Below are 14,729 nucleotides of genomic sequence, written 5' to 3'. Positions count from 1 at the left end.
TTTCTCATGAAAATAATGATGAGAACGTTTAAAACGTTAAACAATGCAGTAAAAGGGTTTTAACATTCTAGGAATCAGTTTGAGCGTTCTAATCATTATTTTGATAAGCCAAATACAATTATTTTCAGATCTATACGAACTAAATTTTTAAACTTCTTTTCATGAATTGAAAAAAGTCGATTGTCGATCAAAGGACCTTGCAATTGTCAAATGTATATCTAGAATCTTCAATTACTGATTATTGATTTCTTCTATTTAATAGGTCAATACTAATTAAACGAATATAATAGTGACAGCCAGTCAAAGTTATTTTTAGGCAATTCTTCGATCGTAGGTCCTTAAAATTTATAGCAGAAATCAGAACACACAATATTTGTTATGAGTGGTAACGCAAAAAAATAAGCAAAGCAATAGAACATTAGACAATTAGACAAAGATATCTTTAGGCATTTTTTCAGCAACACATTCTTAAGATTTATAGTAGAATTATATATACGAAATACAATGTTTGTAATGGATGAAAGTTTGAACGAAAAAGAAGCAAGGTAATTTTTGAATGAAAGATCATCAAATAAAATTTTAATGAAAGATTATCAATCAGAAAATCGTGCAATATTAACTGGTATGTGTGAAACTAGTAGGTATATTTGAACCTCCGTTATATTATTCGATCTCTCCTAGTAATCTACCTTCCCGTTACACCGCGTTTCGTAACACGATCCGTAACAACGACAACATAGGGATGTTTTTGCAACGAGCGGATCAACAAAAACAACTCCGTAGGAATTTCACGGAAGTGCAGGACGGAAGTGGTATGGACGGAAACTGACGGGATAGGACCCGTCGCTTTGTGAAATTCGTTACCACATGTCATCGATTTCGTTTTTTATTCAAGGAGAGCAGCGGTGTCAATAGCAGTGACAAATCCTAGCGTCCCTAAAAGCGAGACTATATTTCGAAAGAAAAAGAGAGCTACAGAGAGAGAGAGAGAGAGAGAGAGAGAGAGAGAGAGAGAGAGAGAGAGAGAGTTGATGATTCCATGAGTTTAATTATTCCACCGATCGCAAAACTGCAAAAATTCGTTGCAAGTGCGAAACAATGGCACGATGCGAATTTTAATGAAAGATACGACTTGCTCTCGCGAATTTTGCATGTGCGTCACGCATGCCGACAAATTGCTCGTACACAACCTGATAAATTAATACGCTCGCGGGTGTGAAACAAGACTGCGTTTGATTGGACACAGAAAATTTAGTCAAGCCTTTATTTTCGCCGTTAAATCGTACACCTTCGTGAACACCGAAGCGCCAAGTGCGACTTCTTTATTCATCTGCATTGTGATTATTGAGTTTTTGTTAAATGTATCCTGGAAATTACACGAGAGAACGAGAATATAGAGACAGTTCATTTCCTCCAATTATGTTGCTGCAATGTTTCCAACTGTAACGACCAATGAAAGTTAACGTTGCTCTGAAATGATGGTCCTAGCGCGACAGAACACAACGAAATGCTTTACGAAATTCGCATTTCCGCAAATTCATTTCGGTATTCGCCCCGCATTTCGTGTTCCATTAACGCTAAGTCACTAACTTATATTAAATCTTTGTCTTGGATTGCATTAAAGGAATTGACGAAATAATAAGTTCCACATCTCAGACAATTAAGAGTTCCCCAAGATGTCTCTTAACAAGAACGGAAGTTACGATCGTTTCTAATTTCACAGCAATTTCGTAGCAATTTCACAACAAGTTCTCAAGTGTTGCCACGGAGGAGAAATCGGTATGGATGGTCCTAAGCGAGAGAACGTAACGCGTTTCATGACGTTTGGCCAAATTAATTCCAAGTAACGGTCATTTCGTGTCCTCTCGTTTCCTCGACCCGAATACAGATTGATGTTGAATCTCCGTGTCGGATTGCCAACAGGTGATCAACGGGTTAACGAGCGAAAGAAGCGTTTAAACTCCAGACGGAAGGCATTTCGCCAGTCTTCGCCTTTCCACGTAGCCACGAAAGTTGGCAGATTATCCGAACTTTTTTCTCGTTTCGTAGCAAGTCATTACTGGATAACTGTTTATCCGTTCGAAAGAGGAATCACAGAATTACCACACATTTCTAACAGAAATTCATCTTCTCTTCTCTCTCTCTCTCTCTCTCTCTCTCTCTCTCTCTCTCTCTCTTCTTTTTTGTCCATGAACATCTGACTACAAGATTCACAGCGGCAAAAATACTAGGTTACCCTCGCGTTTAATCGCGCCGATGGTTATCTTGACACAGAGCTTCTTTATAGGGATCCACAGTACGGATGGGAACTGAAATTTAAGCACGTCTTCCATTTAAATTCGACCGATAATCGTGCCCGACGTTAAGCCATCCTAAATTTTCAACGCTTATAGCGTACAACTCGGGCTTACCTTCTCGCGCGAGAATGACCGGGACATATCGTTAATTGCCGAGAAACAAGGAAGCGAAGGACATCCTGCGCTAAGTATGAGAATTACCGAGATTAATCGCAGGTAAATTTTATGTAAAAGCTGTCGTCCTACAGCAGAGGCTTACAAATAAAATGTAGCTAAATATCGTCAAGTTCTATCAGCGTATAACACTGAAATGAAAATATAACAATCGGATTTTTTGATCCTGAAAATGGCTGCGCGAATTTTTTCTACCTGCCCCAGTTCGGAGTATGTGATACTTTTGTACGACTCGAAACGAAACCCCGCTCGAAATAGCTTACTCGGTTCCGCACTTTTGTTATTTCCTTTTTTTCTTTTTTAATTTGTAAAACTCGTTCGGTCGAGATCGAGGTGAATTCGCTGGTGTAAAGTATGGTCGAGATTACGAGTATTGGTGCGGCACTAGTGCGGCACTACCGATCAATAGTTTGAGTACAATACGCTTTCCTCGGTGAATCCGCGAGTCCTTGCAATTCTGAAAGGTCAGGAAAATTATGTCGGCGACAGCAAAAATTTATCGGCGTCACAAATTAAATTAACGTTGGTCTTTATTCTTCACGTCCCCGTGTTGAGACAGAAACGAGACTCAATGACTACCAAAGATAAGAAATGTGTGCCACACTATTGAACTAAGATTTCTCATTTGTTATTGATTGTTAGTACTATACGAAAAAACATCCTGATAAAAATTTCATTTTTTTTTAAAGCAGTTACTGAAAAAATAAAATTGCTTAGGTGTACTTTGCTTGCAGTTACTTCGCAAAGATGCGCCTAATTTGAACACGTTTACCGAACAAAAATGCGACACTATATAAGGCCCATTTCCACTAACGTAGATTAACTTTAATCTTCTCGTCTTTTTCTAATCTTTAAAACTAGAAAAAAACGAAAAGTAAGTTGAACCGAGATTAAAAAGTTAATCTACATTAGTGAAAACGGGCATAAATGGACTACATAGTATTTGAAGCAATATAATAATCTGTTTTGTTACTAAACAACAATAATTGTACTGTATCTACGCAAATTGTGTATATTTCTAATTTTTTACCAGGAAAATTCTTTCAATTATTATATGAAACTCTATCTAAACTTTTATCTGCGCGGTATTGTTACGAACGAAAATATTAGACAATAATTGAATGGATATTTAGAAAAGCTGCGAACATTCTTATCAGGGCAGTTTTGAAGAATTATCTAAAAATTTAACTAGGTACAGATTTGAATATAATTTTATTGGGCTATCAAAATAATTATGTGGAACGCTCGAAATGGTTGTTAGAAAATTTTTTGCAACTTGCTCATTATGTTTGAACTGTCCATAATTATTTTGATAACCAACACAATTATTTTCAGAACTATATTTAGCTAAATTTTATTCCACACACACACACATACAATAAAATCTTTCCGTAAATATAACAATTTCATTTATATTTCATTCATCGTTATAGACTTATGCATGACTTCGCTCTGCACAAAATCGGAGACAATCATTTGACGCCGTTTTCGTAAGGTCTATCTAAAATCCTTTTCACCCACCAATCCTATTCATCCGATAGTACATATAGCCATCATTCCTCCCGAGCTTCTTCTTTCGCTGAGTGTTAAAACGAGACGGAGAAAAATCGTCAGCCACAGCCAGTCGTTGTCCACAAAGTGCATCGCGACAGGGCGACGACAAAAATTCAATACTCAGGTTGCTATTTCCGTGGCGGTGAATTTCCTTCATGTTGTTGGCAAAAGGGTGATTCTTTTCACCGAGTCGCAATACAAACAGCCGCACGCAGTTTCGTCGATCAGCCAATCGATGCCACTGGTACAGCTTTGAAAGGGTTTTCCCTCTCTCTTTCTCTCTCGACATACGCATGCAAGGATGTATTGTATGCCAGCACACAGCACCCTCGACCTGCGGGCGGCCAATTGGGGTATCGTTCAATTGAACGAACGGAAAATCAATCCGACAGGGTGGTAATTACGTCGTACATGAAACCGCGTCGAGGTATCCCGTCGAATCGCGGATTTATATCGAGACAAGCATGTAGGCGCCATAGGCGCGTTTTGTACAATCCGAACCAAGCCGCGGATTTATGCCATCGGGTTATAGTTCGCCTGGTCGATGAATGAGCCCCGTCGGCGACAGCGGGCAAATCATAGGGATGCCGCGGATGACACGCATAGCGGTAAATCTCGAGGGTTCGTGGGGGCCAAAATGCCGGACGTCAGAGTACTGGCACAGCATCGCAGCTCGTCAAAATTGTTATTGTTCGCGTTATGAACGATCGTTCCTCGTAGAGATGTTAACACGACCGCCGGAAGATTCAATGCCTCTTTTTACATCGTGGCGCGTGGTTGAAGTTGCAACTAATTGCGAGTACCTCTCGGAAACTTCAAATTTTCATGACTTCCCTCCATGTAAATCGGAGCATATTTTTCTCAATTAAAACTTTCGCGAAGAAACCGATCGCGAGTTGTTAGTTATTTGAATAGCTCTAAATTATAATTATGCAATACGATTAATTAAGGAAACCTTATTTCTGTTTGAATCCATATATAAATTCTTCTTGGTACTGTAATTTAATATTTTATATATTATGGCAGTAATTACCATAATCTCGAATACTAAATAAATAAAGAAATGTATATATTAAAAAGCAGATGGAGAACTTTCTACATAGTCAAGTAATGATTCGATATTATTAAGCATTGCTAATATTATTTTATTAGTTTTAAAAATAGCGTTTCTCTTTTTTTGAAAAACTTAATTTTTTAATTCGTGAAGTACCATTTTTGAAGTAAAGGAATAATATGATTAATTAGAATAAAATATAAAACACCATAATTACTAAACGAAAAATGATACACTGAATGTCCTCAGGGGAAATGGGTGCTGAATAAATGTGATAAGAATATATAACGTAACAGAAGATAATGGAACAATAAATAACAGGACAATAACTGAATTGACGTCATTTTATTAGCACTGCACTGTTCATTAAAATCGAAAGCGACGTTGCGAAGTCTATTGCAGTGTCCAGCGCTGGTTCAATCATCGCTTCTTCGCGATTGGAAGCGTCGCTCGACGTCATTAAGCGGAGCAAACAAGTTCCTCGAGCTTCTTCATTTTCTCCTCTAGTAAAGGTCGCTTAATAAACTTCGAGATTCTTTGCGTGAACTCTCTCGCATTCATGCTGTTCGATCATGCGTCACCTCGACGCTCATCGAGCGTCTACCTGTTTCGTCGAATTCACAGCGCAACTGATTACTTTCTTTTCCTTCCTTTAGCGCTATTCCGTCGATTATTCTCATTCATCGTGTTGCACCGCGACGATACGAACACAAAGTGGAACTTAATTCCGCCACTGGTGTATACTTGCGCGTGTAAATCCGGATTTCTTTTTCCATTTTCCGTTGACCGATGCCTCGTCGTCTCAATTATCGGACAAACTGTCTCTACCGATCGATGGAGATTGTTCGCTCTCCATTTTTTTCTCCATCGTTTCCGTAACTTTACCTCCTTCTCGTCGTGTCTCGTCTTCTGGATCGGAGGTCTCTGTAAGTCTAAAAATAATCCCTTCATTTCTGAACGATATCAGCGCCTTTGTCGAAGGAATCAACTTCGCTCCTGCAAAGGTCCACTTGATAGATTAAAACTTTGCTTTGTTAAGAGCTGCTGTTTAACTGTCAGTTCGTTATTTTAGCGCGACGTTTATTAGAGGATCCACCAGCGCGTTCTTTACCCGCTCAAATTGACTTGTCAGTTACTTTGTGACAACCGCGGAACTTTTCTTCGCAACTTTTCTCCTATTATTAGGGAACACGTTCTGCCCTTTGTTGAGACAAAAGTGTCGCTCAATTCGAAGTACAGGTAAACCGCAAGCAAAATTACGGAACAGTTAACGCTATGCCAATGTCAATATACATATAGCTTCCAATATAATATGACACGTATTTTATTTCTAGGACGTATAATCTCTGGAACACTGTAATTAGCTGATGCTTCCGTTTCTCATTTTAATTTTATAACATAATATCAACTTCGCATATCACAGTGGCTTCCGCAGCCACGTTTCATCCAAATGAAAATTACACGCGCTATTTGTGGAATGTAAGAAAATTAATTATTTATACAGTTATATACATTATTTTTCGCCAAATTTTCGACGTATATTATCAGACTTTATGTATACGTCGTTTCCAAAATTCTGTATAATCTCTTAGAACAATCGTCATTTCGTAAAGTTGTTCATTTAATTTGAATAATTATTTCGTTGATTGTTAATTATTTTACAATGATTCTCATTCATCAGGAAGTGCAAAGCGCTAATTACATAAATAATAAATTCTCACTAACGCAGGATTCTTCAAGGACATAATTTGGGGACACAATTTTCGAACAGGAATTACTGCAGACTGGTTTTTAATTTAGAAATGCAAATACTCTCCCTTCTGGAGATGTAAGTTATATACACACACGTGCCATATTAATAATATTTTCTTCCGGGACAGCGTCGTAACTTAATTACACAGAAAACAAAGAATGCGAGCTCTCGCCGTGTAAAATAAGAACGTAACACAATTAGATGTGAATATGAAACATGCCGCAAGCAACTTTCCTGATAAAATATCCGTCTGTCAAATAGAAATCGTGCTGTTCTTTTGGATGGTAGAATCAAATATAATCCGATCATACAAAGAGAAACGTTGTTAGTTACGACTAAATTGGCAATTGCAAAATTATTTAATATTGATTTATTTAGTTTATTTAATATTACTAGCAGTTATACCTAGAAAGTAAAAAAAAAATTAAATTTTCAGCAAAAATGCTAAATAAGTTTGACTTTAATAGGAGAATTCGATTTTACATTCGATTAATGAAAAATATTTGAAAGTCAAAAGATCAATGGGTAAACGATAATTTTTTATCTGCAAAAATTCATTTAAAAATTCTGCAAAAATTCGAGGTTGAGAGAATAGTTGCCGAACTTTTCGGGAACGTTCTTGCATATAGGTATTATATACTAAAGCATAATTGCGGACCCATGTTGGTGGCGGTGCATACATATGTGCCCTCCATTTCCGTGAGATTGACTTGCCGCGTAATCAGTAAATCCGTAATTTATGAACGCGAGGAAAATACTACAAATGGTCAGTTGAGCGCGTATAAACATTAATGGCGGCATTAACGGATACAGAAAGCGGTATGTTACAAACGGCGGGACAAAGATAGAGACAGCTCCATTCGCACATTTTCCCTTGTCCGTACAGTCCGCTCTTGTCAATAGAATGTATTTGCACTCACCTACATATGGTTACATGACAAATATGAAGTTGTGTGCTTCGTCTTTCGGGATTACTATTCATTTTACATTCTGATTCTTGTGCAAGTTTTAAAGGTACAGAACTTGATCAAAAGTACAGAACAAAGTCACGTAATTTATTTTAAAGACAACCATTGAAATAAGTAATGGATTTAAAACTGGGAAAAGGTATTCTAGAAATCTTCAAGATTTTATTTATGTATGCAAGCTTTCCTTGGCGTCGCTATTATTCTTTTAAATAAAGGGTGAAGTTTACTATTTGTTGTAGCGTCTCATGATTAAAATCGTTAAATTCTTAGAAAAACGAGAAATCGTAAGGAACTTTTGTATTTGAATATCGAATAAATGCGAGCCGAACATTTTTATTCTTGCAAAGCCGATTTTGTATGTTGCTGCGAAATTAAGCGTGTATCCCTTACAGACAGTTGAGCAGCAGATACTTTCGGTTATTGCGAGTATGAAAATATTATCTGAATCCGTCTCTCCGAATGCCAGCAACGTGTTGCATAATGCATCGTTCGTTGCGGCGAAACAAATGCACCGGCGCATCAGGCGCGGACCGATCAAACAACAAAATGCAGCAGACCGAAAAATGCCTTTTTTGCCGTGGAAATCTTATATTTATCCCATTCACATGCATTCGCGTTACGTGAATAGCCGTTCATTGCAGACCGGCGATAATAAATTCTATTTATTGCAACGCGGCTCTGTGCACGTTGAAAATCGTTTCGAAACTAAATTAGAACAAAATGTGTCGCGTGCATTATTTCGCCGTGTACGGTACAGAAAAAACTGTCCATCATGTGCTTAAGCGGGGTAATTTAGTGATTAATGCTTGGTATTTCGTTGATGGAATTTCGTCACTAACCAAGGATTTACGTTTGATATTAAATTTGCGGGTATTACGTCTTAAATATAAAAAAAAAAGAATCGACATCTCCATTCCGATGTAATTTCGATGAAAATCCTTCTTGTTGCTGCAATGCAGAAAAATATACATTATGCCATCCAACTGAAAATGTCACGAGTATATGCTATGAATAGCTGCTGGGAATATAAACTATTTAATATCGCGAGAACGCAATCTCATAATGCATTATGATTCTGTACTATTCGAAATAAGAAATATTCTTGAAACTTTTTTATGTAAACATATATGAAAGGATTTAAGGATTCTTAGAGGGATGGGAGCTTATTTTTGAAATGTCAAGAGCTTTTTCGTGAATAAGATTCGTTATAATTCATTATATTTCTTGCCTCAAAATACAACTGTTTCAAAGCCACTACAGTGGCTTTTCCGTGTAAAGATTAAAATATAAAATTCGTAAAAGCATGTCACAGTTAATTCTTATTAAAATAGACATGGCTTTTAACTCCGTGTACCATTATCCAGCCAGTATTTATTTTAAAGTCCATTTGTGACAAGGACAGCTCGTACCACCATCTTCATATCTTAGGAACTAAATTACCAAGTATAAAAGTTTCTTACTTCGGAAAAAATATCTTCTGCGATAGAGATTTTCCTAGTTTACTCCATTTCTGTAGAAAATACCGCAAGTTAAATTTTTGATAGCACGTACATACATGGAGAAATGTATCTTCCGCCATTTGTCATAAAAAGAGATTGTTTTCGCGTGTTCACAGCATCTCGAGATCGGACTCGCTGAAAATTATATTCGAAATCTCTAGAAAAAAAAAAAAAAATGATTCTTGTTTCCGGGTTATATCGAGCGACAAATCGGCAATTAGTGAACGCCATTTATTTGGCGTGTCAAAAGTGGCGCGAACGAAACCTGTTTCAGTTGGGGCGTTGGAGGAAACGATTATTGCCGGGCACAACCGGGTCTCTCCTTTCTCGCGGAAAATATGAATGACCTAAACGCGTGTGATCGCATGACTGCGATAGGCGGCACACGCTCGTAATCCTTTTATCATTTATGATTTATGACGACCGACCCAGAAAGGGGACATCGCTCAATCCGGCTCTTCCGCGCCCATATATTTGCGTTACCTGCAAGATTGCGCACTTCACGGCACTTTGCGAGCTTTTTGAGGTATAAAGGAAGAGGTGCCTCTTTTTATTTTCTATCGCTGCCATCGATACCACGAGGCTTTTTGAAGAGCCTTCTTTTTCGGTGACTACGGAGCGCCGGAAAGTATACAATCGATCATATATTCCATAACTCAATCCCGCGGATCGACAAGAAACGATCAAAGAGACTGTAAAATCGTAAGTCACGGGAAAAGTCTGTGTAATCGTGTTTCTTTCACGATATTTACATGTACGCGCGCATGCACCGCATTTTTGCTTATTCGCCTCCATCATTCGCCTCTACGTTTAATGCGCTTACAGAAATCTGCACAGGAGGAAATGCCTGGAATTGACGTTACCTTCCCTAGTTATTGCAAAGATTTATATCCGCGGTTTCACCGGGTGAATGATATAATTAACAAGTTCATTTTGTCTACACCTCTAAAACACACGTCGGCAATAAAATCCCGTTGAGCATGAGTTATTTTCTTGTAGGAATGCAATTACTCGCTGTGTGTTTTAACGAAGAAACCGAGGACGTTGGGGAAAGAGTTGCCCCCGCTTTGTACCTTGTGGAAAATTTCATTTACGGCTGCAGTGCAAAACGGGTGGGATTAAGAACAAGCGGAATTAATGTTAAGTACCGTACGGACGGCCGGATTCGAAAGAAACTCCATTGCGCGGAATTTTGCCATTATACCGGTGGTATATACCAAAAAAATTCCAGTAGCCAAGTGGCCCGACGGTGCGGCACTCCGAGAGGATACAAATCGTACATATTGTATCTTCCTCGATCGTAATCCAGCCAGTGTATTTGTACAGGTGCATAAAATATGCTACCGTAAAACCGCAAATCCTATTTACGTAACGCATTTCCGTCGTGTGGATTTACAGAGACACCCCGCGTCGCCGTGAGATTAATAGACACGAGATGAACAAAGAAAAGCCACGTCCAATATTACAAAAGCGCGACTGACGGGCAAGCGTATCATTTTTTTTTTGTCTCGTTTGTTTGCAAAAATCCAAACATTATTTTTAATTAAACAATAAATCTCGCATTTTTTTCCCCAAATATATCTGCCAGCGTTTGATATTTTTATATTCATTATTGTAGTGGTAAAATATTATTGTCATTAGTCACATTTATGATATAGTGTAATATTAGAATTTTTAATAAATTGCATACATGTATTGTTTATTAAAATCTAACAAATATATCAATCATTTCGCAAATGTAGTAATTGATCTTCGGATACTTAATTTTTGTTAATGATAATTATTATTAGATTTTTTTTATTCATATCGCGGCTTGTGTTTATTTTATGTATTATTATTCGATAATTCAGTAACTTTCAATACTAATCTTTTTCTCAATTTTCAAGAAAAGCTAATACATTATATTGGCTATTTCTGCTAACACAAATTTATTAATGACATAATATTATCCAACGGTATTAAACATTAAAAATAAAATAACTATTAATTTCTCTAAATACACGCATATCAAATAAATATATATGAGATGCACATATTCAAAATTCACTAAACACAAATGTTGGATCTTTAAACATAACTGTTGGATGTTTAAATATATCGACCCGCTATTATCGGAATGCCATCATATCGATATCTCTATGGCTGATATTTTTTTACGCCGCGAGATTAATTGAGACCGCAAATCAGATATTACCGAACGATGCGTAATTATACGCGAAAGCCATGCCAGAAAACATCGTTTATTGACGGCACGCGGTACTGTCGAACGACCATTTATCTGTCACATGATGATCGAAATATTTTACAAACCCCGACGCATTGTCAAGTCGATGAGTTGCGGTTGAATCCGTCACGACTGATTTGTATAACCACAAATTGGTAGACGCGTTTTTTTTTATCAACAAAATGAAAACACATATTTGTTCACAGTCTATTCGATACCGCGGGAACACGAATTTATAACAAGCCTATAATAAGTTTATTATTCCCGGAGATACGCGGGCTTTGTCGATATCCGATTTGATGTCGGAGATTATAAAAGAATTTTCGAAAAGCTTTTGTAGTTTAAATAAAGTAACTCGTTATGTAATCCGATTGAATGAGTGCTTGCATATCGAAAAGACTTTTTGTTCCCCGGTCCGCATCGGAGCGAGAATTGAACCGCGGATTAATTTATATAGTCCAGTTTCACGTAATTCGCAACGTATATTCGTTAATTTGTATATGATTTGTTACTAAATTATTTATTGTTTGTTAATTTATTTATTACTTAATATTCGTATGGATTTCTGATGCACCGATATGACGTGAAAAATGTATATATTTTGAAAAATTATTAAAAAATATTTTCATTTGTTTCGATTTCAATTGTTTCCCAAATGCATTTAATTTTACGAGCTAATATAGGTATTGTATAATTAAATTATTTCAAACTACTGTCCTAGTGAACTTGAATTTCCGCATGCTGCTCGGCTTGAGGCTGCATCGTGGTTTATAGCCCTACATGGCTTATAGCTTCGTACAATTAAATTTCCCTCAATGCGTAACGATCTGTATCTAATCCCACTATCGCACACCGCAATTTTCAGACATATATCGCGTGCCATTCATGGTATCTGCGGGAGAGTATTCGACAAGATGCAATTTTCTTTTGTTTAGCATAATATAAAATCTAATTCTCGTATATTAAAAATAACGTGTAAAATATCTAAAAAAAAATAATAATACTGTTTGCACAGAATAAGGTATTATTTTGTGATATAAAAAGGTAAGGGTACGTCATAAGTACAAAATGTGTATTAAAATTTCATGAGCGTGTTTCTGGGTAATAATATGCATTTATATTACAACAATAATATATTATAATTAAGCAAAATGTGACAAAAATAATAATTTCCATCATTTTGGTCATATAAAGAGAGAAGAGATACATAATATGCGTAATGTTAAAAGCCAGATATTATTATTAAAGTGTATTGTGCATTTGAAACAATTGTACATTTCAAAAAGCGAAAATAATCAAATTTCAAAATTTATATTACAATACAGAAAGAAGAGAGTTATCAAAAAGTACATTGTCAAAAGTATCGATGCTTATCAGCGCTTGAATAATTTCTACAATATTATTAAATTTCAAATTGATATTGTTCTTTCGACTACGCAACATATGCAGTAATGTATTATATTGCGTGCCATTGATATTTTGTTTCGTACTTACATGCTCTTGAATGCGAAAACGATATTAAACGTTAAAACATGGAAAGAGGTCAACGAAATATTATCAATGTAAAGTTTCTACAAAAAAAAAAAAAAATAAATAAATAAATAGAACTCGTATATGCAGACCGTCAATGATTGAAATTAAAAGTTTTTCTTTACTCATCAGTTATGTTAATCAAGTGAAAGATCCTTGTGGAATAATTCAAATATGATAAATCATTTATTATGTCAAATATTATATGAAATATTCAATTTAAGAGTGCTTAAATATAGATATTTCATATTTAAATTATAATATATTCCATACTTCTCTTATGGAATAACCAAAATATGAAATAGCAATTTAAGAATACTTACTAAATATTTATATAATAACATTCAATTAAAAATAATTGCGTATAAAGTATAAAATATTTAAAATAAAGAACGTGATTTTCATAAATAACATACGCGCGTGTGAAAGATAAATATTATATTATATATCTATATTTTTTTATCATTCTTTTTAATTGTGATCAAAATAGAAAATCTAATCAGATACAACGTATTATACAAAAAAAAAAAACTTATTCTTCTTTAAATCTCTTCTTAAATCCTTCTGTTAAATTTTCATTAAGCTCTCGAGAAATTCGTTCTAAATTCTTGGGTTGTTTAAATTTCCGTCCTCGTCGGTTTACGAGGAATGATAAAACTGCTTAATTCTGTGCTGGGAAAGAATGTATGTGAAGTTCCTCTCACGCGCGTTTGTGATCCATAAACCCCGGACCAAACCCGAGAGAAAGAACGCTTCTTTTCGGGTTTATCTCGCTCACCGCGAGCACAAACGCGTCTGCGAGCGCAGACCTGCGACGGTTACATAGTGCAAGCTCATTTACGTAATGAGTGTGTTTTATTATTTAATCCCCTTAAATTCTTCCGGATTATGGCACTCACACCTGGCACTTAAGTACGCTGCGCGAAAATTCCGCGTTGAGCATCTCCACGCTAATTAGCATCCCCCAATGTTACGTTTCACAGAACGTCTAACATCTTTTTGCCGGAACTTCCATTGTTCGTACATTGCATCCAGGGAAAAAGATTGCGTTTGTGCCTTTGTGAGTTTCCATATGCGTTCGTAATCCTGAGAATCGAGGGGCTGGTACGAAGTGTAATTGGTTTCCCTGATTTAAATATAGCAGGTGCAAACGATGCCGACGAATGAGAGAGGTCAAAGAATGAGCGTAATTTTATTAGAACGTGTGCTGGTGGAAAATGGGAGAGATCAGCTGCGCAAATTTTCTCGTATTTGCAAAAATGAACGTATCATATCTCACTGCAGGCGATAAAGTGTTAAACTTCCGCAAAAAGAATAATTCTGCTGAAGTATCCAAAAATTTAGATATGGATCTGAAAATAATTTTGTCGGACCATTAAAATAATATTACGTAGGAAGCTCAACTGGCTATTAGAATGTAATAAAATTACAGTCTTAATAACTGCAATGAAAACTTTATATCCTTGCTTATCGTGCTTGAGTTATCTATAACATAATTATTTCTATGATCCAACAAAATTATTTTTAGATCTGTATTTAATTAAGTTTTCTTCTAGCAAAATCATTCTTTTCGCGCAAGTATTAAATAATTAAATATTAAACATTTAATATGAAAATTATTTTCGATATACAATCTTGCCTGTATAAAGCACATTCAATTTATTGTATTTTTGTGA

General features: G+C 36.1%; 1 protein-coding gene across 1 annotated transcript in view; it reads left to right on the top strand.

The window, feature by feature from the left end:
• LOC108754120 (neural-cadherin-like) overlaps positions 1 to 14,729 on the top strand; it is a 67,862-nt gene that overhangs the window by 516 nt on the left and 52,617 nt on the right. The window lies entirely within an intron of this gene.

This window comes from Trachymyrmex septentrionalis, unplaced genomic scaffold (assembly GCF_001594115.1).
Source record: "Trachymyrmex septentrionalis isolate Tsep2-gDNA-1 unplaced genomic scaffold, Tsep1.0 scaffold76, whole genome shotgun sequence".
Taxonomy (NCBI): domain Eukaryota; kingdom Metazoa; phylum Arthropoda; class Insecta; order Hymenoptera; family Formicidae; genus Trachymyrmex; species Trachymyrmex septentrionalis.
Note: the sequence above shows the minus strand (reverse complement) of the source record. Positions and strands in the feature narration are given on the sequence as shown.